Source organism: Tachypleus tridentatus, chromosome 4 (genome assembly GCF_004210375.1).
Source record: "Tachypleus tridentatus isolate NWPU-2018 chromosome 4, ASM421037v1, whole genome shotgun sequence".
Lineage (NCBI taxonomy): Eukaryota > Metazoa > Arthropoda > Merostomata > Xiphosura > Limulidae > Tachypleus > Tachypleus tridentatus.
Window position 1 is genome coordinate 20,747,772 of NC_134828.1, and position 25,682 is coordinate 20,773,453.

At 31.3% G+C, this 25,682-nt stretch overlaps 1 pseudogene; it reads left to right on the top strand.

Moving 5' to 3' along the window:
- Positions 1-17,105, top strand: part of LOC143248072 (dedicator of cytokinesis protein 7-like) — a 19,852-nt pseudogene extending 2,747 nt beyond the window's left edge.
- Positions 17,106-25,682: the final 8,577 nt, after the last annotated feature.

A 25,682-nucleotide genomic window follows, 5' to 3' on the forward strand; every position in this document is an offset into this window, starting at 1 on the left:
TTAAGAATATTGGTGACTATTATTTTGCCAGTATCCATAAAATTTTAAATGGCTTTAGAATGTATTCAGATGTGGTGGCGCTTCCCCACTTCCACCTGTGGGTGTATTATAAAAGTAATAGTAAACTGCACTGTTTAATTGAGTAACTATATAGGCTGCAGGTGCTTATTGGCCATTCCTCTGGCCACCAGCTTTTATTCTAGAACCTGAGGGTCTCTGAATCAGCCATTTAGCTGATGTGTCACACAAGATGCTGTGAAGTCAAAATTCATTTACCAAATCATCAAATATAAAAATTAATTTGTTCCATAATACTAGATTTCAAAAAAATAAGTTCTTTCTTTATCTTTAAAAAATATTTATTTACTCTACAGACAATATTATATTGGAAATCTAATTATTGTGTAGTTAATTTTCACTAGACCTAAAACTTGAAATGATTCTAGATTCTTAATATTGTGTGTAAGAGACTCAATGAAGATGTTAAGTGTAAAATACGTTTCAGTGATATAAAGTTATATTTAAGATTAATATTGTTGGTACACTATGTGGAACTTATCTTTTAAGTGTTTATGTTGCAAGAAGTTAAAAGATATTTTGTCACACCCAAGTCCTTAAGCAAAATATCATAAGTGTTTTGAAATTTGGTTTCAAGGTTGTTGTTTTTTTTCTTGAGAGAGTGAGAGACATTTTATAAAAAATTACCTTTTTATGTGTAAATGATTAATGAATAAACTTGTTACTCAAAACCTTTTATTAATTAGATATACTTTTTTTCACTCAGTCAAACCATATACTCTCTTTACTCAACAAGATCATAAATTATATACAGTGGAACCCATCTAAAGCAGCCACCTTTGGGACTGAGACAAATTGGGTCTGGATTAGAGGGGTTCCACTGCATTACAATTAGGGATTATGTAAACAAAAAAAGGGACTGTGATTGAATGACTGCTTTCAAGGGGTGAACGAATCTGGAGGGGTGTAGCCACTTAGAGGGGTTCCATTGTACAAGATCATGTTAAAGATATTTCCTTTTCTTTAAACCAGACCCTGTAATTTATTTACACACACACCCTCTTCTTTCAGTGAGACCATAATTTAAAAATATGCTCTCTTCTTACTCCCAGACCAAAGATAGAAGTTGAAACTGAAGCCCATATTGAAGCAAACCTTTCTACAGAAGTCAACATGATTATTTTGGATACACTAGAACTCATTGTTCAGGTAGTCTTCAATGTTCATACTGTTTTTTGTTTTGGTTTATCACGTTTGTTTCATTAGCAGTTTTGGAACATTGGTTTTAATTTTTAATCTTCATGTATAAACTATAGAGGAATTGTAGAGGAATGTCTTTTGTCGTCTTGTCTAACAGAGTTTAAGCTGTTTTTCAATATTTAAGAACATATTAGTGTCATTTTTTTAATTTCTGGGTAAAACAGTGTTTTGAAAGTTATTAGATGTTCACAAGTGTTAAATGATTCCACATATCCTAACCTTTTATTAAAAGTAAATGAAATGTAGAATCGAATAAGAATTCTGTCTAAAAAAGGACACCCTTGCACACACACACACACACACACACACACACACACACACCCTCTTTCGTATTGTACAACTGCTATATACTTGAGGTGGAATGGTAAATTAGTGATGGGTGATAGATATACATTTTTATTTACATAAACAATCAAGTTATTGTTTAAATGTTATAAATGAAATTAAGCATTAATAAATATAATTTTGTTTAAACTTGTATCTTAGTTTATTTAATATATTACAATGTTTTCAAGCAATGGCTTATTACAGTTATCATCCTGATTAATTGGTTAATGAAAGATGAGGTTATTTAAAGCTATTACAGTAGTTTTAATTATAATTAATTGTAAGAAGAATTGACAGTATGAATAAAAACATGTAACATGATAGTAAAACACGTCAGTCATGAAAAAATTACCGATACTTAATAAATGTATTAATTAATGGTATATGTGATTTATATTTTAAAACTGTATATTATTCAGTTATTTTTACTGTTATATATTACTAGTTGCTCATTCTTTCTAAAGTTAATGAAACACTGGACTCTAAAAGTGGCTCTAAGCTTCACAACACATCAAGTAGGAACTATATAATTTTAAACAGAATCTGTCTCTAAAAATCTATTGTTTCAAATTCTGTAATTATTATGTTCTGTATTGTAGGTTGTGGCCAGCTCCGGTTCTCTACCTGGGCTCCTTGGAGTAATTGCAGGTTCTTTTGCATGCCTTAGGATGTAATCAGAGCACCACGGTGCTACAGAATATGTTTGCAACCCAGCGATCTTTGGTTTTCAAGGTATAACGCCTGTTTTACATATATCATTAAATTTCTTGTACTTGAATTGCACTAGAATAGAAATATGGATGGTTAGGTCACATTGGATTTTGCCAATTTTTTGTTAGCACTGTTTAAGAAACAAATACAGTTAAGATGCTGATTTGAAATGCTGTAAAAAATGAAACATTTACTGTAAAATTAAATAAAACAGAATGTGTGTTTTGAGTTCACTGTATATTACTTCTGAATGGCTTTTATTCTTTTTACTTCATCAGACTGGGATTTAACTGTTTTGTCAACTTTTTGTCCTTCTCACAACATCAAATGTTACTATTTTTTAATTTATATAATACTTATTGTTTCTGGAAAGGGCAGAGCAATTTGTTGTTAACTCAGAATAATTGGTCTAATATGATAAGGGAGCCTTACAGTTTGACCTGTAATATTTCTGACAGTGCACTTGATGAAAAAGGTTTCCTGTTTTCCAACCAGCAGCATATTTGTTGGTAGTAAACCATCTGAAGACTAATCTTTCTAAGATATAGGAATGTCTCAAAACTTTCCTATGAAAGGTCCAGACCTTGCTGCTGAGTCACTACTTATTAGCCATATTAATTAGGATTGCGTAAGAGTTGAAATACACCAAAGTCTGTCTTCCTTTAAGAATGTTTTTGTCTTGTGTGATAAGCACTTGGATGAGAGAATTTGCTCATTTAATATAACCTAAGTCACAAAACAGTGAGAAGAAAATTATTTTATGTGTTTAAGGGGCAGCTAAGTAAAGACATGAGAGAATAAAAACTATTGATTCCTGGATTTTTATGTGGCTTATAAAACACATTTATTTAGACTATTTATGGGCCTAATTGCTTGTTGGTCCATAGTGTTGTTGGTTATAGGATTCTTAATAACAAAAACACAACTAAGGTAAAACTGTAAAACAAAATACCATCTCAGTTAATTGCATTAATTATTAATTGGATCCTCTGTGTATTTTACACAGAAAGAAACTAATTGTATCCAGTTTGTTTTTTCAGTTCTTTACATTAAGTGGCATAACAGGCAGAAACATAACATTGCTCAGCATGATGCAGTATCTGGAGCCCTCTATAAACTGTTTTATGGTATGAAAAGAAACTGAGAGTTAATATGCTGTATTCTAACGTAACTTTCAATAGTTTCCTGAACTCCTGTTTGAAGAAGAAACAGAGCAGTGTGCAGACTTGTGCTTGAGACTTCTGAAACACTGCAGCTCTTGTATCAGCACCGTCCGTTCTCAAGCATCGGCTTCACTCTACCTTCTGATGAGGCAAAACTTTGAAATTGGAAATGTATGTACAGACCTTCACTAATTAGTTTATTTGTTAGTTTCGATTTACATTATTTAATAAAAGATATAATAGTAACATCCTGGATTCTGTTACATTACAAGTTGATGTATCTCTTGTACCATTTAAATTAGCATTCAGTAAGAAAATAACTGTCTTTAAGCATAAAGAACATTGTACTAGAGTAGTGGTGAATTTTGTTTTGTGAAAATAAACCTTACTTCATCCTTTGTGGTGAATAATGTTTTTTGAGGAAACATCCAGTCTGACACATCAGATTTGTTTAAAGTTTTCTTGTTGTTGTTGTTTGTTTTGGTACTAATGTGTAATGTTAAACATACTTTCATCTCTGGGAGTGATTTTTAATATAACTTGTTAATGGCATGGACTGAAAAGTTGTGTACTTTGGGGAAAAGTTTATAAACTTATTAGAGTTTCAGGTTTTATATATATTTATATTATCAAATTGTAGTTGCAATCTATGTATATTTTAGATCCTATCACCAGTTACACTATAGTGAATTTTTATGATTGAGATAACAATACTTTACCTGCAAGAGGTGCATTTAGAGAAAACTTGGCTTTGTTGTAACTCTATTTATTTATTTACTACAAGTAGACTGTACAAATAAGCTGATCCTGGTGTTAAACTTTACTTTTAGATCATCTGAATATAGAAAGAAGAGTACACAGTATAAAACCATGCTTTATTTTAATATTAAAGTTTGTTTTTTAGTAGATTGTACAGAGAAATAGCTGTTAGTTGAAAATAACGAACTTGTTACCTGTTGGTGTCGAGAATCTCCATTAGAATCTGTAAAATTGTGTGGTTTGTTATCGTGTTTTGTTTCATGTTTATTAAGTATTTACATGTTTTACAGAACTTTGCTAGAGTGAAAATGCAGGTGACAATGTCATTGAGTTCATTGGTTGGAACCAATCAGAACTTCAATGAGGCATACTAGCGTCGGTCATTAAAAACTATCCTAGTGTATGCAGAAAGTGACTCAGAACTTCAAGAAACTACTTTTCCAGAACAGGTAAGTAAGTTTTAATGTTTTATAGTAAAGAATTTTCCCTATACATCATAGTTAATAATATAACACTTCTTTATTTATAGATATATGGAAAATTGTACATGACTTGATTTTCATTAGGTTATTAATGGATTATGCCAAAATTAATCTTTTGGTATTAGGTTAATGTGTTGTAGTTTTTTCTTTATAACCACTATACTGTAGTTTAGTTGAACAAATATGTATTTATTCAATGTATAATAAAATTTTCTGTTGTGGTAGGTGCGGGATTTGGTATTTAATCTGCATATGATACTATCAGACACAGTAAAAATGAAAGAGTTCCAGGAAGATCCAGAAATGTTGATGGACCTGATGTATCGGATTGCTAAGGGTTACCAGAACTCTGACCTGCGAACTTACTTGGCTAGCAAACATGGCTCAGAAACATACTGAGGTTTGAAATATTTATTAAAACTGCAATTGTTTCTCAGCAACATAAATAAGTGTATAAAACTTAAATATGTTGTTTATGAGAGTTAATATTGATTTAGAGATTATTAAACAAATGTCCGTATGTTGCAGTTACCATAAATATTTGTGATTGTTTGTGCACTGTAATAAAACTAGTAAATATTATAAATGAGTCGCTGCTGTAAGTAGACATATCATATTTTTTTAGTGGGATTTTTTGTGGATGAAAATAACAGAGATTATAATTTTTTAATGAATTTTCTAAACATTTTGCTATGAAAGATATTAAGTGTAAACTCACTAGAAATTTTATTGAAATTGGTTTCAAATACAGAGTGGTATCAAACACATAAAGTTTGGGTTTGTAAAAACTGATACAACTAATTTAGCCAAAGAATCCATGCCAACAACTTTAAGTCATGATTTTGTTTGTTTAATCAGGAAGTTTTATTTGTCATCTGGAGGTAGTAAGGACAGTAAAAGCTTAATCAGAAAAATCAGATTTTATTTGTCATCTGAAAACTGTAAGGACATTGACAGTTTAATCAAAAATTGTTGTTGTTTTATTTGTCATCTATAAACCATGAGGACAATGACTGTTTAATCAGGAAGTTATGGTTTATTTGTTTGCTGAAGGTAGTAAGGACAGTGATAGTTTAATCAGTTGAGATTAAAATGTTCTAAATAGACAATAGTTACTTTTAACATCTGTTGAATATTTTAATTGTTAAACAAGGTTTGAAATCCATGTGATGTCAGGATGAGATGAGTGAGATGAAATTTGAGATCTCTTGAGTATTAGTACTCTTTCCTATTGATTATGTTTTAACTAAAGACATCACTGTTTTATTTTAAGTTAGGCCTGTGATTTTGTTTTGGGTTATTGACTGAGAATCAGCTAAGAGTTTAGTATCAAATAAGAAAAACTGAAAGTCTAAAATATATTGACTTTGTATTTCACACTTTATCAGCTTACTCCAAAAAAGACTGTATACCTTTCAGAGATTTAACCATGTAGAAGCTGCACACTGTCTGGTCCACTCAGCAGCTCTAGTGGCTGAATATCTGCACATGCTAGAAGACAAACCATATCTTCCAATAGGGTGTGTAAGTTTTGAGGTTAGTATTGACGGGTGTTTGTTCATTTGTGTGAATTTCAACTTTTGGTATGTTAATGATATAGGAATAAGTTACTGTTGTAATTGTTAATTTTTGTGAATAAAGAACATGGACTCACAAGATAAGTACATATATGTATATACTACTATACGTGTTGATGATATTTAGTCAGTATTTTGTTTTTGGTGAAAGAAAGTCTACTGCAAGTGTTTATACATGTGTTTATATCCAGTGGTATTACCTGTGGACCTGTATTAAAGTGTTTTTAGACAAGGATCTTTTGATGGTGAAGGAAATTAGTAGGAAAAATCTGTCTCAGTAAATTCCTCTCATTCATCTTATTATATTTTTCAGACAACTGTTATTTTTGTTTGTTTTATGTAAGTTTCTGAAAGAATCATATGTATGTCTACTTAACCCTATGTGTAAGGAAGGGTCAAAGTTTGAATGTCAGTCTTTTTTATATATAGAGTTGCAATAAAAAATTTAAGTAACTTGTCGTTAATGTATGCAAGTAAACTTAGCACCAAAATGTAGTTTATAATTCAAAGGTTTAATATTTGAATAAATTCACAGTCTTCTATTCTCTATATCACCTGATGTCTGTGCTTCAAATTGCCCATTATTAGATTTTTTTTTTAATTTTCTTTGATCTTCAAAGTGTTCCATCAACCACACACTTATACTACAGATATTGGTAAGTCAGAATTTAAATTTCTAGCTTCTAATCTTCTTCACTGATATATAAGAAAAAATAGGTCAAATCCATGTGCCATGCCCCTCTTATCTCATTCTGTCTTTTACAAAATGTCAGTATTTTTCCTTGACATTTACTGTTAGATTATTTATGACCAAATAGTTCTTCACAAGGTTCAGTGGGGGACATGATCTCTTTGATGCTGGTAATTAAACACTTGGCTTCTTTCATTTGTGTGCTTTTCTTCTCCCAGCAGGAAAATACTTTTTAAAACATATTTGTAGCTTAATTGAAGGCTAGTTAAAATATAGTTCTTTTAGGATATTTTGTTCTATTTCCTGATGTGTTTTCTGTTCTAAAACTGATATTTGAAAGCTCTGGGAATTTTTATCTGAAGAACCAACTTTGTGAAAATAATCAGGCCAAGCTCAAATATGGTTTGCACTTGCAAACTCCACATGGGCCGTATACTTCACCTGTAATGTTTGTGATCTATGGCTAATTATTTCCTACTGTGTTTACAGGTTTTGGTGGGAGGATTAGAGCTGATACATTCTAAATAGAACAATAAAACCTCAGGTTTACAGATATAATAGACATGAAAAGGTTAACAGTTAACTTTAAAGGTAAGGCCCACATGAAACAAGTGATATTATGTATCAAAAAAAAAAGCTGTTGTTCCATTTATTTTATATTTTCAATCTTTTATTTTACTGTACATTGCACACAATTTGGGATTTTACTACAGTTAGTGTTAGAGTAGACAAAATGACAAATAAAATATACAGTTCTACCCAAAAAAATTGACATTCATTTAGGAGGCTCTAGAGGTTATGGAAATGAAACACAAAAACTGGTTAGAGGAAGAAAAGTATTTCAATTCATAAAATGAAAATGACTTTTCACTCAGTCTGAGTCAGACTGACTTAGTAAATTCACAAACAAATCTTTAGTAAAAATTTAGTATATGTGTGTACAATTGAATTGTACAGTTAGCAAAATTTTGTGAAATTTTACAAAAATGTGTAGAATTAATTCAAAATTATGATAAATTATAATTTCCTAATATGGCACTGTTCTATTGGACCAATTCCAAGCACATAGGGTTAAAGTGAGAGTTTAAACTGTGTATGTAACATCTGTTTGTTTGTCACAGTCCCTATCATACAACATTCTTGAGGAAAGTGCTGTATCAGATGACATTTTATCCCCGATGAAGAAGGAATTTGTACTGGGTACTTCACAGAGAACGGTCTTACTGGTTTGTTGGAACAAGCTGCTAGTTCTTTCTCTTTGGTAAGCATCTTAGTAACCTGCATTTTGTTCAAACATATCTTAGATTTAGAAAGGGATTACACATTAATAAATTTAATAAAAACCCTTTGTAATGATGCTTAGACTACAGTCAAGGGATAGTTATTTTTTTCTATTGCTGAAAATGTTTCAATTATATTTTCCTTTTTGAAGAGAGTTATAAAGAAGTAGATATGCATGTTTATTATTGTCAATTTAATTTTTGCAAATGTCAAGTAAAAGTTAATATTTAAACTCATGTTTCATTATGATTCTTTTAAATACCTCATTTTGTAGGCAGGAACGTATGAAGCAATGAATGAAGTCTACAAAATACTGATCCCCATTGCCGAAGCTCATCGTGATTACAAGAAATTGGCTAATATTCACAACAAACTTCATGAGGCTTTCACCAAAATAGATCAACAGGTGTTAACCATGATTATTGAATAAGTTGTTTCTTTTGTGCATCCAAAACTATTTTAAGAAATTTGTTTGGATAACTATGGGAAAAAATTTATTGTAAAGTATACATTAAAAAAAGTTTAAATTTGTAGTTTGTTGTAATTTTTGTAGGATTAGGAAGCACGTCTTTAGCACCAAATTTAACATTTGTAGTTTTGTTTACTTTTCTCAAGACTGGAAAGCGTGTTTTTGGAACCTACTTTAGAGTGGGGTTCTATGGCTACAAATTTGGAGACTTGGATGAAAAAGAATTCATTTACAAGGAACCAACCCTGACCAAGCTACCAGAGATATCTCATCGCTTAGAGGTAAAAAGACTTTATGAAACTATTATTGAGCAACGTGAGATAGCCAAATTTCTTATAATAAGATGAGATTGTAACTATATAATCATAACAGATTTCTACTTTTGACATGTCCACCAGTGACAGATTTTGAGTTTGTCAGTTTTTTTTTTTTTTTTTTTTGCACAATTCTGCATAGCTTTTGCACTATCAAGTAGTTATACAATAATATTTGTCTCTAAATGAAATATATTGTGAATGTTGTTAAAAAGTGTCATTTTGTTTTTCAGAATTTTTATTCAGAAAGATTTGGAGCTGAATGTACAGAGGTCATCAAGGACTCCAACACTGTTGACTCATCAAAGCTGAACCAAGAAAAAGTAATGGATGATAAATTGAGTTTTTCCTTTTAAGTTGTATAGGTCTTTGGATATGTGTCTTTAAAGATATCTTTATTTAAAAGTTTACCTTGTTTGGATGCATATACAATGAGTTTAATATGGGAGTATGGGTTAGCCTTATGGTAGATTTGTTTGTTGCTAAGCACAAAGCTACACAACAGGCTATGTGTTATGCCAACCACAATATTGAAATCTGATTTGTAGTGTTAAATGCCTTCAGATTTATTGCTGAGCCAATGTGCGGCTCCTCTGAAAGAACTCCAAGCTTTATAGATGGTGAACGTGGTTTAAAAATCTGCAATACCACAAAATATTATTACCTTGGACTTTTAAACTGTAGGTGTGTTATAAGAGTGAGAATCAATCCCTTAGTGTGGGTAGTGGAGTGCTATTGACAAATTTTCATTTGTTGGTCAGTAGTTAAAAAAAGACAGAATGACTGCAGATTGCCTTAGCAGCTTTGCCATACTTACAAAGATGCCAAAACAAAGTTATCCATTTATTAAGGAAAGAGAATAACTTCTTGAAAACTACAAATAAATAATTAATTAGCAAGACATGATGAACTGTCTGATATTTATTATCATTGTACTAACAAAAAAAAAAGTTGAATGATTGTTGTTTCTTCTAAAATATTAGATTATTAATAACCTTCACAATATGTGCCGATGTCTGATTTTTTATCCTTTTGATATAGGCTTACATTCAGATAACCTATGTGGAACCTTATTTTGAAATGTATGAAGAAAGAAACAGAGTGACATATTTTGAAAAGAACTATAATATCAGTAAGTTTCCTTTCTGTTTTTCAAATGCCATGCTTTGCAAAATAGTCACAACTTAGTAAGTATTACCAAAAAAGGCATTGGTGAACTCAGTTTTCATAGTGAAATACACTACAGTGTTGTATGTTGTATTATTATAATGTTAATATGGTTTTTAAAACTCAATTAAGTTTAAAATGCGTGATTTGTATATTAGATTGTTGTGTAGAAAGTTTCATAGTGTACTTGTTTTATACATTAACACTGTCACCTTTACGGCACACAACACAAGGTTTTGCATCTCTTACATTCCAATTATTATTAAACTACTTTTCATTTAAGTTATATCAATTATTATAGCATAAAATCTTGGCTAATAATCCACATTTTAACAGTATATAAGTTTTAATTTCTTAATTCTAAAGACAGTATTTTTAACACCCTATGAAAAGACGTTTCTAGTCCTGATTTCTCAAGCCCGTTCCCCTGGCTGTGGTTTCGCTAGATAGTAGATAGGGACAATTGGAATCTCGTTAATCCATTCATTAATGGATTTAAATGGCAATTTCATTTAAATACAAAATTATTAGCCTAATATTAATAACCTTTCAAGTTGCTCTGGGGCCTATTAGGCCCCACTTTTCTAGGAGTGTGTTAAAATCCTGAATTTTCCCTTGTGACATGTGACACATTTTTCTTCTCTATTTTATCTACAACCTCTCCAAAATGTAGAAAATTAATTTGTCATTGTTCAGACAAACTATAATTTTTATATCCTTCAATTTTGTTTGGTTACAGAGCTATCAAACAGAATCACACTTACCTCTTTCATTCTCTTTTTCAGGATTTTTTAATAGTTCTCTCTTATGTTTAACTTTTTATCATCTATTACCAATAGAAAGACAAGATTTTCATGTATCAAATGATGTATTGTATAACATTGTGTTCTAAACAGATAATTGCCAATTTTACTCAGGACCAACATGGGAAGGCTAAGAAGTAGCTATGATGAATTTGTAAGTTCTTGTCACTCAGCTAGAAAGCTTAAAATGTTTTAGAGTTAGGGAAATTGTCTACTTTTGACTTGCTATTAGTCTGTTTTATTTGGTGCATTATTTAATTAAATAAAAATTTAGTGCATCACTGCCATTAGTATAAAAAAGTAGGGTTGAATGTGATGGACAATTTACAGTAAGAAAACAGAAGATTGAGTAAGTACTTTATTTTTTAATTTTCATGTTTATTCTTTATTAATAATTACAAAAGGAGCTAAAATGTAACAGTAGGGGTCGTTTTAGGTTCTTTAAGGTTATAAAATACATAATAATGCTAATATAATAAAAATATTTCACAAGGCACGCATGCAAGCATGAAGTTTGGAATAGCTTGTGAATGATGTAATTTGATAGTGCATGAGCTGCATATTCCTCAAGTGATTTACAGCTTATAATGGCACAAATGGTACGTGGACATGGTTCAAAAAGTTATAAAACAATATAATTTAATTATAAATAGAAGTTTACCATAACAAGTTTAAGGTTACTTAGGATAAACAACTGTAGTTTCAAACTACATTTGAAGTTATTCTAGAAAGAAAAAGAGAGTGATTTAGATGCATTTCAATTTATTTTCTTCTGGTGGTTATGAGGTTAGTCAAATTGATCAACCATGTGTGGAGTTAGGATTCAGAAAATAACAGATAAAATATAAAACATTTGAAGTCTATTTAGGTGGTTTTAGAGATTCTACAAATTAAATTAGAGATTTTTAAGACGAAGAAAAGTATTTTTAATCATAACATGAAAATCACTTTGCACATTGACTATTCAAAACAAATACAGTGGAACCTGTCTAAAACAGCCACCTTTGTCACTGAGACAAATTGGCCTGATTAGAGGGTTCCATTGTACATAATTAGGGATTATGTAAACAAAAGGGACTGTGATTGAATGACTGCTTTTAAGGGGTGACTGAATCTGAGGGGTGGCCACTTAGAGGGGTTCTACTGTACTCGCATGTTCAAGTACAAATCTTTTTTTAGTTTATTGAAAATACTTCACAAATATGATTTTTGTATGTGAAATAATTATAATGGTTACTGAAAGACTGCTAAATTTCATGAAAATGTACACACTATTAAAATTATTAGTATAAAATTGTATAAAGACTTTGAAATGAGGTACAAAAAAAGGTCACAAGGTGGGTCAAATTGACCAAATCCCTGTTGAGAGATTTAATGTCATTTCTACTACTTTGTATTTATTTATTTATTTAAAGTTTAGGATTATTTTTTGAACCATTTAATGTACAGTTAAGAACAAATTTAACAGAAAAATGTTGAACAGTATTTAGTCAGACAAGAATAACTTGGGTATCTTAATAATGATCTTGACATAGCATTAATTAACAGATTGACTGTTTCACAGACTGTTTTGTATGCCGCCCTTCACTCCGGATGGTAGGGCTCATGGAGATTTGCATGAACAGTTTAAGAGAAGAACCATTCTAACTACAGAAAACAGCTTTCCTTATGTAAAGACAAGGGTTCAGGTTACTAAGAGAAAACAGGTGAGAAGGTTCTTTCAGAATAATAATCAGTTTACATCTATTTCAAGTTAACATGAGTCAACTTCACCTTTTTAAAGAATAAAGAGCCAACTTTTATCTCTTTCAAACCAATAAACAGCAATTTCAGTCTCTTTCAAGCTATCAAGAATCAACTTTGGTGTTTCTCAAGCTAGTAAGAATCAACTTCACTCTCTTTTAAGGTGTGATGAGTCAATTTTAGTTTCTTTAAAATAATAAGTCAACTTCAGTCTCTCTCAAGGTAGTAAGAGTTAAATTTACTCTCTTTCAAAGTAGGGTGTGCCATCTTCAGTTTCTTTCAAGCTGGGTGTGTGAAAACTGTGTCTTTCAAAGTAGAAAAAGTCAATTTTGGTTTTAATTTTAGAAAGTTTCAAATCGTATATATTACTGACTGAATATTTGTTGGAGTATTATTTGGAAAATGTCAATTACTAAAACATTTTATCACCTTTATTGTAATTTAGGAGTACTCTAAACGTGTCTAAAAATTTATAAAATAAAAACTAGTATAATTAGACTGTAGACATTATAAAACATAAATGAGTATACTTGGATTGCATTCACAGAGTATTACAAAACATAAATCAGTATACTTGGATTGCATTCACAGAGCATTATAAAACATAAGCCAGTGTATTTAGGTTGTAGTTACAAATCATTATAAAACATAAACCAGTGTACCTACAGTCGTGTGAAAAAAGTTAGGACACCCTCTGAAATCCTGTGTATTTTTGTAACATTTTTGGATATATAGATATTTAATCTCAATTTTAACAATACTGAGAGATTATAGGAATATAACTAAACAATTAAAACTGAAGAAAAGACTTTTCCAAATCTTTTGTAAATGTAATTCTACAAAAATGCATATTGTAACTGAGGAAAAAGTTAGGACACCCTACCCCCTAATAGCTAGTGTTACCCCCTTTGGCTGAAATAACTGCAGTGAGATGCTTCTTGTAGCCATCTACCAGTCTCTGACATTGGTCTGAAGAAAGTTTGCCCCCACTCCTCAATGCATAATTCTGTCAGCTGTGATATGTTTGAGGGGTTTCTTGCATGTACAACCAGTTTCAAGTCACCCCACAGCATCTCAATGGGATTAAGATCTGGGCTTTGACTTGGTCATTCCAGGACTCTCCATTTCTTAGTTTTCAGCCAGTCCTTGTTGGATTTACTGGTATGTTTTGGGTCATTGTCGTATTGCAGGGTCCAGTTCCGCTTCAGCTTTAATTTTCGTACAGATGGTCTCCGCATGATCCTCAAGCACCCTCTGATACACAGTAGAATTCATTGTGGGTTCTGTGATTGTGAGCTGTCCAGGTCCTGCTGCAGCAAAGGAGCCCCAAACCATGACACTTCCATCTCCATGCTTCACAGTTGGTATGAGGTTCTTTTCCTGGAATGCTGTATTTGGTTTACCAAACACATCCTCTATCCTGGTGTCCAAATAATTCAATTTTGGACTCATCCGTCCAAAGAACATTATTCCAGAAGTCCTGGTCTTTGTCTACATTCTCTCTGGCAAACTTCAGTCTGGCCTTGATGTTTCTCTTAGAGAGCAAAGGTTTCCTCCTTGCACACTTCCCATGCAAGTTAAACTTGTGTAGTCTCTTTCTGATTGTAGAGGCATGCACTTTCACAGCAACAGTTGCCAGAGTTTGCTGTAGGTCCTGTAATGACATGTTAGGGTGTTTGGAGACCTCTTTTAGCATCTTGCGGTCTGCTTTCGGGGTGAACCTGCTTGGACGACCAGACCTGGGCATGTTGGCAATTATTTTGAAAGCCCTCCACTTGTTGACTATTTTCCGGACAGTGGAATGGCTGATTTCAAATCTTTTTGGGATCTTTTTAAATCCCTTACCAGACTCATAAGCTGCTATAATTTTCTTTCTGAAGGCCTCAGACAGCTCTTTTGCTCTCGCTATGGTGCTCACTCTCACTTCAACAGTCAGGAGCACACCAAACTAAATGTCTGAGGTTATAATAGGGCAAGCCTCATTCAAAATGCTGAGTAACGATCTTCTAATCATGTGCACCTGGTGTGATACACCTGTGTGTGAGTTGAGCCATTTTAAGTGGGAATAAATGTGAGGGTGTCCTAACTTTTTCCTCAGTTAAAATATGCATTTTTGTAGAATTACATTTACAAAAGATTTGGAAAAGTCTTTTCTTCAGTTTTAATTGTTTAGTTATATTCCTATAATCTCTCAGTATTGTTAAAATTGCAATTAAATATCTAATATCCAGAAATGTTACAAAAAATACAAAGCATTATATAACATAAACCAGTGTATTTAGGTTGTAGTTACAAATCATTATAAAACATAAACCGCTGTATTTAGGTTGTAGTTGCAGAGCATTATAAAATATAAACCAGTGCATTTAGTTGTAGTTACAAAGCATTATAAAATATAAACCGGTGTATTTAGGTTGTAGTTACAAAGCATTCTAAAATATAAACCTGTGTATTTAGGTTGTAGTTACAAAGCATTCTAAAACATAAACCAGTGTATTTAGGTTGTAGTTACACAACATTATAAAATATAAACCAGTGTTATTAGGATGTAGTTACAAAGCATTATAAAACATAAACCAGTGTTATTAGGATGTAGTTACAAAGCATTATAAAACATAAACCAGTGTTATTATGATGTAGTTACAAAGCATTATAAAATATAAACCAGTGTATTTAGTTGTAGTTACAAAGCATTATAAAACATAAACCAGTGTATTTAGGTTGTAGTTACAAAGCACTATAAAATATAAACCAGTGTATTTAGGTTGTAGTTACAAAGCACTATAAAATATAAACCAGTGTATTTAGGTTGTAGTTACAAAGCATTATAAAATGTAAACCAGTGTATTTAGGTTGTAGTTACAGAGCATTATAAAATGTAAACCAGTGTATTTATTTTGTAGTTACAGAGCATTATAAAACATAAACCAGTGTTATTAGGATGTCGTTACAAAGCATTATAAAACATAAACCAGTGTTATTAGGATGTAGATTTACAAAGCATTATAAAACATAAACCAGTGTATTTAGGTTGTAGTCATAAAGCATTATAAAATATAAACTAGTGTATTTAGGTTGTAGTTACAAAGCATTATAAAATATAAACTAGTGTATTTAGGTTGTAGTTACAAAGCATTATAAAATATAAACTAGTGTATTTAGTTGTAGTTACAAAGCATTATAAAACATAAACCAGTGTATTTATTTGTAGTTACAAAGCATTATAAAACATAAACCAGTGCATTTAGTTGTAGTTACAAAGCATTATAAAATATAAACCAGTGTATTTAGGTTGTAGTTACAGAGCATTATAAAATATAAACCAGTGTATTTAGGTTGTAGTTCCAGAGCATTATAAAATATAAACCTGTGTATTTAGGTTGTAGTTACAAAGCATTATAAAACATAAACCAGTGTATTTAGGTTGTAGTTACAAAGCATTATAAAATATAAACCAGTGTATTTATTTTGTAGTTACAGAGCATTATATAACATAAACCAGTGCAATTAGTTGTAGTTACAAAGCATTATAAAATATAAACCAGTGTATTTAGGTTGTAGTTACAGAGCATTATAAAATATAAACCAGTGTATTTAGGTTGTAGTTACAAAGCATTATAAAATATAAACCAGTGTATTTATTTTGTAGTTACAGAGCATTATATAACATAAACCAGTGTTATTAGGTTGTAGTTACAAAGCATTATAAAATATAAACTAGTGTATTTAGGTTGTAGTTACAAAGCATTATAAAATATTAACCAGTGTATTTAGGTTGTAGTTACAAAGCATTATAAAATATTAACCAGTGTATTTAGGTTGTAGTTACAAAGCATTATAAAATATAAACCAGTGTGTTTATTTTGTAGTTACAGAGCATTATAAAACGTGTAACAAGTATACTTAAGTTGTGGTCACAACATGTTGTAAAACATTGGCTGGTATGATTAAATGTCAGTATAGATTGTCTATATAGGTTGCAGAAAGATGTGTTTGTTTGATGACTGATTTCCCTCCATCTATCCAGCATCTTAAAATTATCATGATTCTTTGTCTGACCACACCTTTTAGCCCACATGTCACATAAAACACTGTTTAGATGTGATTGTTTTAGTTTATATGTGTAATGTTAGTTAATTATTTCTTTAAAGGTTGTCCTTACACCCATAGAAGTAGCAATAGATGACATTAGGAAGAAGACCAAAGAATTGGCCATTGCAACTTGGCAAGAACCAGCTGACCCAAAGATCTTACAGATGGTTTTACAAGGATGTATTGGAACTCACGGTAAACCAGGTAAAAAAACAACAACAAAAGAAGTTATTTATGTTTATAATTAACAGACAGAAGTTTGTTATTGTCTGGTGATAAATATTTTGCAAGAGCAAAGACATAATGTTCTATGTTCATATGAATTGTGTGAGTAATCTGTACCTAAAAGACCATTATGCTCAAAAGGCTTGACACTTGTGTTTAATGATTGAAACTTGAAACACGTGTATGTATAATTAGCAAAGGACTTGAGACAGTTATATGATAATCATAGAACTTGAGAAATTATATGTATGATAATACATAAATGATAAAGGCTAAGGTTAAACTACATCAGTGCCATAAGCAAACTGATGAGTGTCAGTGTAAGTGATATTTGAAATATACAGAAGACATGAACCTGTGGAGAACCATGACTTCCATTGTTCAAACTGGCACCTAGAGAGAGAAAGAGAGATTGTTGTTTAGTATACTGTTGCTACACAACAGATAAATAAACGCATGTAATATCTGTGTTGATGTATTCATTACTGGTTTATTTTTGTTGTTTAGGGTCCAATGGAAGTTGCTGTTGTATTTTTGTCCGATCTTGTCGATGGTGCCAAAACACCGACACCATTACAAAACAAGCTTAGGTTATGTTTCAAGGACTTTTCAAAAAAGTAAGTGGTGCGTTCTAGGTGTAATGTTGCTTTATCTTCATTTGATCTTCCAGACACAAACAAAATACTGTAATCCAAGAATAATATTTTTCAGCAGTTGTACTGAGCTCATTTCGTGTTATTGGTTCTGATAAATTCTGTTATTCTATCTCAACCACATCACCTATAAAGCTTAAAGTTCACTTTGGTTGCAGATAATTTTGTGTCTGATGATTTGACTTAGCAACTGTTCACATTGTCCAGTCTGAGTGTTAAAGATGGTTGAAACAACTTTGGAAGTTATTCTAATTACCCAATCAGACATCCGAATGAGACAATTTTAAATTGAAGAATACATGCACATTATTTGTTTACCTATGTCAAATAATAAGATTAACTAATCACTTTGCAGATTGTTTTTTCTCTATATGTTTTCAAGAAATTTCACTATTGGCATATCTCAACAGTAGAATATCAGGTTTCTCTTGTGTTTTTAATTTCTTTGTTAAAGTGAATGAAACTTCCTTTTACTTTTGTGCTTTATTTACCTAACAGCATCAATGATATTTGTTAAAACAGTTTAAGTTTATTGAGAATCTAAAGTAGATTAGAGTTAGATTATGTTAACCTTTCTTTGGTTCAGATGTAGCGATGCCTTAAGAAAAAATAGAAATCTTATTGGCCTGACCAGCGAGACTACCAAAAGAACTTCGTAGTAACTATCAACGTTTCACTGACCATCTAGCACCAATGTTAAGAAACAATGGAACGGCTGTACTTAGAGCTGGAAGGTAAAGGTGTGAAATTGTTCATTATAACATGAGTGTAATGTGTAGTGAAAGTTAAATATATTTAAAATCTGAACATGTGGAAGAGCTACATTACTGTTGTTTCCTGTGATTTACGTAATTGTGAGATTTCCTGTTTATTACTCTTACAGTTACATAGGTTTCAAATCTTCTTGTTAACCATTAAAATAGCAGTTTTTTCTTATATATTGTTTGTTATTGGCTTTATAATTTCAGTACACATAATCTTAAGTCCTGATTTATAGTATATAGATCCCTTTTTTCATAATTGTAATACACATATTCTGATTTGTAAAGTGTGTGCCATCATTTCTAGTTTTGATACACATATTCTGATTTCAGTGATGTCGAGAAAACCCACTTGAAGAGAAATATATATGCAAAAACGGCTCGTTTGGGTTGGGAAAATATTTTACGTAGAAGAGCGAACAACGTTTCGACCTTTTTTGGTCATCGTCAGGTTCACAAAGAAAGAAAGAGGTAACTGACCAGAAGCTGACCACATGTTTGGAAGGGGTTATGTAACTGAGTTTTACATAATGTAGAGGGCGGTGTTAGATATTTGAATACATAATTTTATTTTATTATATTTAATATAGGTATAAAGGCATTCCTTTATATTGGTTTATTTTGGGTTTAACTTGTTGTATAAGTAAGGCTTCTTTAATTTTGCATTTGTGTATGTTCGTTTCTCTATTTAGTATTTGAGTGTTTTCTATGGTTACGTTGTGTTTATTTGACTTGCAGTGTTTAAAATGTGTGAAGGTGACTTTTTATGTTCTTTGAATCTGGTTTCCATTTTTCTACTTGTTTCTCCAATATAGAAGTCGTGGCAGTTATCACATTGTATTTTATAAATAATGTTGGTGTGGTGTTTGTCAGTGTAGTTTTACATAGTATTGACCTCAGTTTTGTGCCTGGTTTTTGAATAAATTTGGTATTAACTGGAATGTCATATTTTGTTATTAGTTTTTGCCAAATGTTGGTTATTTGTCTGCTGATGTCGGGAATATATGGTATGCAGCAGTATATGGTTTCGTGATTTTTTGATTCGTGAGATATATTTGTTTCATGTGCTGAGTTCCAAGGAATGTATAGTCCAGTATGGGTGATTTTTCGGTGGATTTCTGTTTTGAATTGTGTATCGGTTCTTGTAATTTTGAGGTTAAGAAATGATATTTGATTGCTTTCTTCCTGTTCACATGTGAAGTTAATGTTGGGATGTATAGAGTTAATGTGATTGAAAAAATTAAGTATGTGTTCTGTAGATTTGAATCCTGCAACCGTGTCATCTACATATCTGTACCAGTATAGGGGTGGATGTAATGCTGTGTTAATTGCTTGTGTTTCAACTTGTGTCATAAAAATATAGGCTAGACACAAGTTGAAACACGATTCAACAATATATTCCCAACATCAGCAGACAAATAACCAATATTTAGCAAAAACTAGTAGCAAAATATGACATTCCAGTTAATAACAAATTTATTCAAAAACCAGGCACAAAACTGAGGTCTATACTATGTAAAAACTACACTGACAAACACCACACCAACATTATTTATAAATTACAATGTGATAACTGCCACGTCTTCTATATTGGAGAAACAAGTAGAAAAATGGAAACCAGATTCAAAGAACATAAAATGTCACCTTCACACGTTTTTGAACACTGCAAGTCAAATAAACACAACATAACCATAGAAAACACTCAAACACTAAATAAAGAAACAAACATAAACAAATGCAAAATTAAAGAAGCCTTACTTATACAACAACTTAAACCCAAAATAAACAAATATAAAGGAACGCCTTTATACCTATATTAAATATAGTAAAATAAAATTATATATTCAAATGTCTAACACCGCCCTCTACATTCCGACACTCAGTTACACAACCCCTTCCAAACATGTGGTCAGCTTCCGGTCAGTTACCTCTTTCTTTCTTTGTGAACCTGACGATGACCGAAGACGGTCGAAACGTTGTTCGCTCTTCTACATAAAATATTTTCTCAACCCAAAAGAGCCGTTTTTGCATATATATTTCATATTCTGATTTTTATTGCATGTCCCATCATTTCTACTTTTGATACACATATTCTGATTTGTGTTGCATGTGCCATCATTTCTAGTTTTGATACGCATATTCTGATTTGTATTGCATGTCCCATCATTTCTAGTTTTGATACGCATATTCTGATTTGTGTTGCATGTGCCATCATTTCTAGTTTTGATACGCATATTCTGATTTGCACTGTGTCCCATTATTTCTAGTTTTAATACACATATTCTGATTTGTGTTGCATGTGCCATCATTTCTAGTTTTGATACGCATATTCTGATTTGTATTGCATGTCCCATCATTTCTAGTTTTGATACGCATATTCTGATTTGTATTGCATGTCCCATCATTTCTAGTTTCAATACACATATTCTGATTTGTGTTGCATGTGCCATCATTTCTAGTTTTGATACGTATATTCTGATTTGTGTTGCATGTGCCATCATTTCTAGTTTTGATATGCATATTCTGATTTGCACTGTGTCCCATTATTTCTAGTTTTAATACCGTATTCTGGTTTGTGTTGTATGTGCCATCATTTCTAGTTTTGATACGCATATTCTGATTTGCACTGTGTCCCATTATTTCTAGTTTTAATACACATATTCTGATTTGTGTTGCATGTGCCATCATTTCTAGTTTTGATAATGCATATTCTGATTTGTATTGCATGTCCCATCATTTCTAGTTTTGATACGCATATTCTGATATGTATTGCATGTCCCATCATTTCTAGTTTTGATACACATATTCTGATTTGTGTTGCATGTGCCATCATTTCTAGTTTTGATACGTATATTCTGATTTGTGTTGCATGTGCCATCATTTCTAGTTTTGATACGCATATTCTGATTTGCACTGTGTCCCATTATTTCTAGTTTTAATACACGTATTCTGATTTGTGTTGTATGTGCCATCATTTCTAGTTTTGATACGCATATTCTGATTTGTATTGCATGTCCCATCATTTCTAGTTTTGATACGCATATTCTGATTTGTATTGCATGTCCCATCATTTCTAGTTTTGATACACATATTCTGATTTGTGTTGCATGTGCCATCATTTCTAGTTTTGATACGCATATTCTGATTTGCACTGTGCCCCCTTTTTTTTAGTTTTAATACACGTATTCTGATTTGTGTTGTATGTGCCATCATTTCTAGTTTTGATACTCATATTTTGATTTGTGTTACATGTCCCATCATTTCTAGTTTTGATACGCATATTCTGATTTGTATTGCATGTCCCATCATTTCTAGTTTTGATATGCATATTCTGATTTGTGTTGCATGTGCCATCATTTCTAGTTTTGATACGTATATTCTGATTGTTGTTGCATGTGCCATCATTTCTAGTTTCAATACACATATTCTGATTTGCACTGTGTCCCATTATTTCTAGTTTTAATACACGTATTCTGATTTGTGTTGTATGTGCCATCATTTCTAGTTTTAATACACTTGTTCTGTCATCAGTTTCAATACACATTTTATATTACATGCATGTCACCACTTTCATAGTTTCAATATACATATTCTAATTTGTATTGTGTTTGTCATTATTTTTGTAGTTTTAATACACCTGTTCTGATTTGTGTTGTGTCATAACTTATAGTTTTAACATACATATTTGATTTATGTTGTGTGACATTATAGTTTTAATACTCATGTTCTGATGTATGTTTTATATATGTCAACAGTTTCGTAGTTTTAAAACACATTTATATTCATGACTTGATTTGGTGTTAGCCACTTGCAAAAAAAAGTCATGAATTATTCATTTCTTGTTAATAAAGTTAACTAAACTGAATTTTAGTGCATTTTAGAAAACATTCTGTGCTTTAGTTTCAGCTGTTTAGTGGCAGTTGTATTTCTTTCAGCTGTTGTTAAACTCTGTCATTTGTTTTGATTAGTAGAGATAGTCAGGTAGATCCTCGACAGAAGACAAGCCCCATGGTGTGAGAGAAGATAGAATACTCATCTGTGAAATGCTGCCTACGTTAAAGATCAAATTATTATTTGTTGTTGTGTGGAGAGTATAATTTTTTTGCATTAGCACTTGAACATCTCTTTCAGTTTCTCTATAAATACTGAAACCAGGATGAGAATGGATGGATCATATATATGACTTTCTTTTTAATGTAGTCATCCACAAGAAAACTAGTATTATTTGTTAGTTCTTGAAACAGTTCCCACCAGTTGCTTTATTTTTACATGTAAATGATACTTTGTAATTATGTTATTACTTGTGATAGTTTTACCCATTATTGTAGTTTCTTACTGGTGTAGAAAACTCCAACAGATACATAACAGGTTTTGTGATGGCGTAATGAAAATTAACTGTTGGAAGAATACATACTCTATTTCATGAGGTATGGAAAAGGACCTCACAGAATTCATCCTAAATAGTCAACATGAAACCTTCCTTTAAACTATGATTGTGACAAAATGTAATATGATTCGATGTCTTCCTGTAAAACAACATAGTTTGATTTAACATTTATTGTGTGTTAAGGTTTTGATGGAACAAGAGACACGAACATTTTAACATCTACTCATCTATTCTTTTTCTTTCTCTGCGTGTGTTTATAATGATGTTTGATGTGACTTCCAAGTCTCATGATGTTGACAAAGGTGTTTGGTTCTACAAAACGGTTTGACTTGGTGGCACACCTTGTGTGGCACACAAATTCAAGAAGAATGGTTTTGGTTATTTAATATTACCTTAGAAGAAGGTTTTTAATCATAGATGTTATGATGTATTTAAAAAGTTTTGGTGTTCTGTGTATTTATTGTTTTCGTTTCATTGGTGTTGATGAAAATGCAGTGAGAACTTGTTTGAAGCGTATTCACTAAAATAAAATGTAATTAATGTCCTTTAAAATAATCATATTGTTACTGATTTCTTTTAACAACAGAAGGTAAAGATATTTAAACTTTCGTGCATCTTGACTGTGAGAAAAGAAGTGTAATAGTCTATTTTGTTATTGTCATCCTTTATATTGATATGTTCGAGAAATTGTTCAGGGCTGGCCTGTAAATAGTTCCAAGTACATGTTTCCCATGGAACAGAGAAACTAGGAAAAGGTGGTTAATTTGATACATTGTGGTCCTGGTATGGAAAACATCGAGAAATTTCACCTCACAGATGAAACCCAGTAATTTCATGTGATATGGTGATACTTCTCAGACACAGATCACAAAATTATTAATTATCATTAACTTGAAACAATTGCTTAGAAGTTAATTCTAGGACACGTAGTACATCAGTGTATGTATTGTATTCAGAAACTCTTTTGGTTAGATCAGTCTTTTCATTTATCGTTTGTTGTCTTGGAGTACAAAGATAGTGGTAATAGAGTATGTTCCTGCCTAAACAGAGTATGAAGGTTCTGAACAAGGCTTTGTCTCGTATCCCTAAACATTATAAAGGAGCATTTTACTACAGCCGAGAACCCTTCATAAATATATACTTAGGAATAGACTGTTTCCATTAAATAAATTATTTTGATCATTCAAAGACAGTGCAGTCATAAAACAGCCACATCCCATGTCAGTAGTCTTACAAAAAGAAGTGATACCCTGGCTGTACTATTTCATTAACAAACTTGTTTCGGAGAAATTTAAAAGATGTCTAAACAAAAGCAAGCAGTTTGGTTATTTAGGTGAGTTTTAAACTTCAAAGAGAGAACAAATGTACACAATTTTGGTGAGTTTTTCTTTGATACGTGTACTTATATTTATTCATTTAGTCATCAGAAGTAGCTGTAAAAATTATATATGATAGTAGTTTGTTCTAATTCTTTATCAGAGAAAATATACATCACTAAGCAATGCCTAGAGCACACAACCTCATGATAAGTAGTACAATATAGGGAATGGGCTGTTGATAGACGATAACTCCGAGAGTCACGTAGAATATCACCAGTACAGTTAAGGAAATCCTGTATAAAGAAAAATATGAGTGGCAAGGCGTAATATTAGTTACTTAAAGATAAGGTTTGGAAAAAAAGTGTAATTACAAAATAGTAAACTATAGAACGTTTCATGGGCTGTATTTAATATGCCACACATTAGGGTTTTAGAGAACGTAGCACAAACTATTATCCATGAATCTTTGTAGAAAGAGCTTAACCTGTGTAGAGTACCTAACTAGATTGTGTTTACTTAATAATCTATAATGTAATGAATACACCCTGTTTACTTTATAATAAATATGTCCTGTTTACTTTATAATAAATATGTCCTGTTTACTTTATAATGAATCGTCCTGTTTACTTTATAATGAATACACCCTGTTTACTTTATAATAAATATGTCCTGTTTACTTTATAATAAATATGTCCTGTTTACTTTATAATAAATATGTCCTGTTTACTTTATAATGAATACGTCCTGTTTACTTTATAATGAATACACCCTGTTTACTTTATAATGAATATGTCCTGTTTACTTTATAATGAATATGTCCTGTTTACTTTATAATGAATATGTCCTGTTTACTTTATAATGAATATGTCCTGTTTACTTTATAATGAATACACCCTGTTTACTTTATAATGAATCGTCCTGTTTACTTTATAATGAATCGTCCTGTTTACTTTATAATGAATACGTCCTGTTTACTTTATAATGAATCGTCCTGTTTACTTTATAATGAATACGTCCTGTTTACTTTATAATGAATACGTCCTGTTTACTTTATAATCTACGTTTTAATGTTTACTTTATAATCTACGTTTTAATGTTTACTTTATAATCTACGTTTTAATGTTTACTTTATAATCTACGTTTTAATGTTTACTTAATAAGCTGTGTTTTTAACAAATATGTAACGTTTACTTAATCTGCATTTTAATGAATACATTCTACTTACTTAATGTACATTAGTAACAAATGTGTCATGTTTATTTAATAATCTATATCTTAATGGATACATTCTGTTTTCATATTAATCTGTAATTAAATGCATCTGATACTTGAGAATATATCAGGAAATGTTACTGTTAAACAAGATGCTAAGAAGAAAGATACAAGACTGGGTGTAAATATGAGTAGGCACAACCTGACAGAACTGGACTGATAGTTTTGGTATTGTTTTGAAGCTATGGGCTTCCAGATCTTGGTATGT